The following is a 6,927-nucleotide window of genomic DNA, read 5'->3' on the forward strand; positions in this document are numbered from 1 at the left end:
GTATCCCTTCTTTCTTTTCTCTCCAAAACTCTTGAACGTGCCGTCCTTGGCCAGCTCTCCCGCTATCTCTCTCAGAATGACCTTCTTGATCCAAATCAGTCAGGTTTCAAGACTAGTCATTCAACTGAGACTGCTCTTCTCTGTATCACGGAGGCACTCCGCACTGCTAAAGCTAACTCTCTCTCCTCTGCTCTCATCCTTCTAGACCTATCGGCTGCCTTCGATACTGTGAACCATCAGATCCTCCTCTCCACCCTCTCCGAGTTGGGCATCTCTGCGCGGCCCATGCTTGGATTGCGTCCTACCTGACAGGTCGCTCCTACCAGGTGGCGTGGCGAGAATCTGTCTCCTCACCACGCGCTCTCACCACTGGTGTCCCCAGGGCTCTGTTCTAGGCCCTCTCCTATTCTCGCTATACACCAAGTCACTTGGCTCTGTCATAACCTCACATGGTCTCTCCTATCATTGCTATGCAGACGACACACAATTAATCTTCTCCTTTCCCCCTCTGATGACCAGGTGGCGAATCGCATCTCTGCATGTCTGGCAGACATATCAGTGTGGATGACGGATCACCACCTCAAGCTGAACCTCGGCAAGACGGAGCTGCTCTTCCTCCCGGGGAAGGACTGCCCGTTCCATGATCTCGCCATCACGGTTGACAACTCCATTGTGTCCTCCTCCCAGAGCGCTAAGAACCTTGGCGTGATCCTGGACAACACCCTGTCGTTCTCAACTAACATCAAGGCGGTGGCCCGTTCCTGTAGGTTCATGCTCTACAACATCCGCAGAGTACGACCCTGCCTCACACAGGAAGCGGCGCAGGTCCTAATCCAGGCACTTGTCATCTCCCGTCTGGATTACTGCAACTCGCTGTTGGCTGGGCTCCCTGCCTGTGCCATTAAACCCCTACAACTCATCCAGAACACCGCAGCCCGTCTGGTGTTCAACCTTCCCAAGTTCTCTCACGTCACCCCGCTCCTCCGCTCTCTCCACTGGCTTCCAGTTGAAGCTCGCATCCGCTACAAGACCATGGTGCTTGCCTACGGAGCTGTGAGGGAACGGCACCTCAGTACCTCCAGGCTCTGATCAGGCCCTACACCCAAACAAGGGCACTGCGTTCATCCACCTCTGGCCTGCTCGCCTCCCTACCACTGAGGAAGTACAGTTCCCGCTCAGCCCAGTCAAAACTGTTCGCTGCTCTGGCCCCCAATGGTGGAACAAACTCCCCTCACGACGCCAGGACAGCGGAGTCAATCACCACCTTCCGGAGACACCTGAAACCCCACCTCTTTAAGGAATACCTAGGATAGGATAAAGTAATCCTTCTCACCCCCCTTAAAAGACCTAGATGCATGCACTATTGTAAAGTGGCTGTTCCACTGGATGTCATAAGGTGAAAGCACCCATTTGTAAGTCGCTCTGGATAAGAGCGTCTGCTAAATGACTTAAATGTAAATGTAAATGTAATGTTTTCGTTGCAGGCCGTGTCAGTGGCACTGTATTGTTATTTAGTCTGCCTGGGAGCAAGACATCCTGGTCCGTGACTGGGCTGGATTTCTTCCTGTAGTCCGTGATTGACTGTAGACCCTGCCACATGCCTCTTGTGTCTGAGCCGGATGGAATAGCTGCACTGTTTGTATTCGGTCATGTTACCAGACACCTTGCCCTGATTAAAAGCAGTGGTTCGCGCTTTCAGTTTCACGCGAATGCTGCCATCAATCCACGGTTTCTGGTTAGGGAATGTTTTATTCGTTGCTATGGGAACGACATCTTCAACGCACGTTCTAATGAACTTGCACACCGAATCAGCGTATTCGTCAATCTTGTTATCTGACGCAATACGAAACATATCCCAGTCCATGTGATGGAAGCAGTCTTGGAGTGTGGAGTCAGCTTGGTCGGACCAGCGTTGGACAGACCTCAGCGTGGGAGCATCTTGTTTTAGTTTCTGTCTGTAGGCAGGGATCAACAAAATGGAGTTGTGGTCAGCTTTTCCGAAAGGGGGGCGGGGCAGGGCCTTATAAGCGTCGCGGAAGTTAGAGTAACAATGATCCAAGGTTTTTCCACCCCTGGTTGCGCAATCGATATGCTGATAAAATTTAGGGAGTCTTGTTTTCAGATTAGCCTTGTTAAAATCCCCAGCTACAATGAATGCAGCCTCCGGATAAATGGTTTCCAGTTTGCAAAGAGTTAAATAAAGTTCGTTTCAGAGCAATCGATGTGTCTGCTTGGGGGATATATACGGCTGTGATTTTAATCGAAGAGAATTCTCTTGGTAGATAATGCGGTCTACATTTGATTGTGAGGAATTCTAAATCAGGTGAACAGAAGGATTTGAGTTCCTGTATGTTTCTTTCATCACACCATGTCTCGTTAGCCATAAGGCATACGCCCCCGCCCCTCTTCTTACCAGAAAGGTGTTTGTTTCTGTCGGCGCGATCGTGGAGAAACCCGTTGGCTGCACGCGTCGGATAGCGTCTCTCCAGTGAGCCATGTTTCCGTGAAGCACAGAACGTTACAGTCTCTGGAATGCTACCCTTGCTCGGATTTCATCAACCTTGTTGTCAGAGACTGGACATTGGCAAGAAGAATGCTAGGGAGTGGTGCACGGTGTGCCCGTCTCCGGAGTCTGACCAGAAGACCACCTCGTTTCCCTCTTTTTTCGGAGTCGTTTTTGGGTCGCTGCATGCGATCCATTCCGTTGTCCTGTTTGTAAGGCAGAACACAGGATCCGCATCGCGAAAAACATATTCTTGGTCGTACTGATGGTGAGTTGACGCTGATCTTATATTCAGCAGTTCTTCTCGACTGTATGTAATGAAACCTAAGATGACCTGGGGTAGTAATGTAAGAAATAACACGTAAAAAAAAAACTGCATAGTTTCCTAGGAATCGAAGCGAGGCGGCCATCTCTGTCGGCGCCCGGAAGTAAGTGAGATATACCTGCTGGAGCGCGTGCTACGGGTAGGTGTTGTTATCGTGACCAGTGAGCTGAGATAAGGCAGAGCTTTACCTAGCATAGACTTACAGATGACCTGGAGCCAGTGGTTCTGGCGCGAATATGTAACGAGGGCCAGACGACTAGAGCATACAGGTTGCAGTGGCCATATCAAGACAATTGACCTTTTCTTTACACTGTTGTGATGAAAGTACATTTCCATAATATCAGCTATCTACCATAAACGTCAAACAAGGATTGAACCCATGTGCTTCAGTTAACAAAAACAGATGACTTTGCACATCTATTTCATTCTTAAAATGTCAACATTGTGGAAAGTGGGAGTTGTGCACAAGCTAACTTAACAAATGAAAACTCTCAAAAGAGAAGTTGAGGAACCGCAAACATGAAGTTTGGACTGCAAACATGATAAGTGGCTGTATCGTAGAGATACTTCCCCTTAATATATTAGTTGTTTTCAAATATTGATACAACATGATTTTTCTACAAAGTCCTCCAATGAATGTAAATTTCAATGGAATTTTAAGCCTTTTCTATATAGGCACGGATGGGATTTGAACCCATGGTCTAAGGTTTACGAGACCGACCCCTTACCACTTGACCACCATGCCACTCCATACTACAATATATATATATATCAACATTCTGGAAAGTAGTAGTTCTCAGTGGAGAGGACCTCATACATATATAGCATGCACTCCCCCTCTGAGCTTCCAAAAACGCAATATCAATACACTGTACTTTATATATACACCACTCCATTGAAACTACAATGAAATGGTAGCAGCAATTCTTAAAACAGGTACAAATTCTTCCAATGAATCTAAATTTCCATGGAATCTGAAGCGCGGATTGGGTTTGAACACATGATCTTCAAGTTACGAGACCGACACCTTACCACTTGGCCTCCATGTCACTCTATGCTGTAATATATATATATATATCAACATTCTGGAAAATAGTAGTTGTGCAAATGTGAATTTGGCACACAAACTCAGTGGAGAAAGGACCTCATACATATATAGCATGCACTCCCCTCTGAGCTTCCATCCCATTTAATTTGCAGATAAAACGCAATATTAATACAATACAAGAAGTGAGTAAAAAACAACCTTAATATGTTTATAACTACAAATTAACTTTCTTCTGTTGATTCTTGTTTTTTTATGTCACAATTCCAACCCTCCTCCTTTATCCGGGCTTTGGACCAGCAAAAGTGACCCAAAAGAGACACTCTGGTGGAGCAACTTGTTTTTCAGTAAATTTTTCTTAAGTTTATTGAGTTGCCGAAATAGCTCAGTTGGGAGAGCGTTAGACTGAAGATATCCTTGTTTTCGGTGTTTGTATTTGTTCTTTCTTTATGCTCTGGCTTCAAGGAAACTATCCATAGCTTTGTTTGCTGGCCTCAATGGTGTGTGTTACGCTGCTCCTCTGAAAAGTAAGTAATGTTTTGCTTTTTCATCTGACGTTTTGACATCAGTGTTACAGGAAAGTTGCTTGTCATTGTTTACATGACAGTAGGTTGTCGTAAGACTTGGATCCTCAAAAAAAATGGGGTTTTGGGGAATGGGGGCATCGATCCCACTACCTATAGCATGCTAAGCAAACACAAAACCAACTGATCAAATTCCCCAGCTGTTTGGAATTGCCACAAGGAGCAACCAAGAGTGTCCAGTCTTGTCAGGCTATGCTGTTGGTGGACAATTTAGCTTATGTGCTAGCACTTGCAGAGGCTCGGTGCATCTCAACAATTATGTCCTCTAGCAAGTGGCCTGATAGCTCAGTTGTTTAGAGTGTGTTGCTAATAATGCCAAGGTCATGGGTTCGATCCCTGTACTTCCTATGAAGTATATTTTGAATGTCAAAATTGTGAGTCACATGCATGTGAATTTTCAAGGGTGCCAAAGAATTGCATCTAGGAAATTGCCAAAATAGCTCAGTTGGGAGTGCTGGGAACGATGAACTTGTGGTGTCCTTTTTGAACTTGCCGGCATATATTACGGATGATGAAATATATGAGAAATTACAAGGATGGAAAGTGAACGCGACAACACCATTCAAGAGGAGGATGTGGCCAGGAACGGACATTGTGGACGGGACGAGATTTTGTAAGGTGAAGTTTACGGACAGTGTGCAATCATTGCCTTACTCAACAAAGTTCAATACAGTCGAAGGATTTAAATATTTCCGAGTGATCCACGATAACCAAGTTAAGGTATGTAGACTATGTATTCAACCGGGACACATACTTAAAGAATGTCCAGAATTTATATGTCATAAATGTGGTGAACAAGGGCATTATGCCAGGGAATGTTCGAACATCGTGATATGTGTAGAAGGTGTGACAGACCTAAGGACAGATGTAAATGCAAGAAGGGGGAGTGATGTCTTATTTCTGTAAACAATGGACCTATTACTGAAGAAGATGAGGGGAGTGTCGCTATGGAGAGAGAGGAAGAGAGTGATATGGAAAGTGTGTCGAGGTGATTCCAGAGACAACTATAGATGTGCTTGGAGAGTATGCAATTCCTTCTGGCAGTACTCGAGACGCAGTCTTGGTCTCTGCTGCTGACAAGGTGGAGCAGCACAGGATTGGTGAATTAGACACACAGGTAGAGATGGTGCAAGGTACTTCTCAGGTGCCTGAACCAGCTTTAAGCCTGTGTGAAATGTGACACCAAGGGAGAGGGCTGTCCACTGGAGTTGATGGCACGGTTAAAGCGCATTTGACAAAAGGCTTGAATGTTGCTCCCTCATAAGTCCAAGTCATGAGTCGGACGAAGAAATAGATAGTGAGGATTTTTCAGCTGTTTGCTAGAAATAAAGATCATTGACGAAAGCTAGGAGGTGATGGGATCTGGTAAACTATATTTCTACATACATTAACAATGGTTAAGTTGTATCACTAAATGGGAACAGTCCCAGAAATATGAACAAATTGGAGCAGGTTTGGTGTCTGTGAAAGCTGACATGTGGTGTTTTCAAGAGACTAATTGGAAAGACTCCAAAATGTTGGAGATTAAGAGCAAATGGTCTGAGCTAATGTTTGGAAGTGAAAAAACATGTGGAGTGGCTATTTTGGTAAAAATTATGTGGTTCAAAATGTCAAGCAGGTATATGCAGATAATCAGGGGCAGACTTATTGTTATTGAGTTTGAAGTGCAAAATATCATTTTTCGTCTGATTAATGTTTATGCTTCGAATATTGAATCGGGAAAGGAGAGATATGTTTAATAACCTAAGAACACTGTGTTCAGAAAATTGTATACTGGTACGAGATTTTAACCTGAAGTGTACTAGAATGGATGTCTCGAGATGTGATAGTTTCAGACATGATTCGTCTAGAAATGCTTTATGGGGAATGAATGAATAATGAGAAGGTATTGTAGAGGGCTGTGTTTTGAGAGAAGGCAGGTGGTGTTAAATGAACTAAAACAAAGCAGAATTGATTTACGTTTAGTAAAAGAAGATGTGATACAGCAGAGTTCAGAAGATGTCATATAATTTTACAGCATACAGTGATCATGCAGTAATGTCATTTCATTTTGCTGTGGAGATGTGAGGGGAGGAGTCTGGTGTTTAAATGCCAGTCTGTTAAAGGAGGAAAGTTTATAAAGGAAATTGTTGAATGTATCGAGGATGAAATGTCTAATGTACTGTTAAAGAGAATGTGTGATTATGGTGGGAGGAAGTGAAAGTTAAAGTAAAAACAGGATTATTAGGTACTCTAAAAATCGTAACCGTGAAAGAAAAATGCTTAGAAATAGGATGTTATATGAACTTGAAAAGGCTGATGCTGATCCAGACTATGATGTTGTGAACTATTTGAAAATCCATGCAGAGCTAGGGTTTTATGAAAAAGAAATGTTTAGGTGCTATTGTTAGGAGTAAGGCACAGTATGCCTTGGAGGGAGAGAAATGTACTTCCTTTTTTTTCTGGGGCTTGAAAAACGAAAGCAATTTAG

Source organism: Oncorhynchus nerka, unplaced genomic scaffold (genome assembly GCF_034236695.1).
Source record: "Oncorhynchus nerka isolate Pitt River unplaced genomic scaffold, Oner_Uvic_2.0 unplaced_scaffold_1166, whole genome shotgun sequence".
Lineage (NCBI taxonomy): Eukaryota > Metazoa > Chordata > Actinopteri > Salmoniformes > Salmonidae > Oncorhynchus > Oncorhynchus nerka.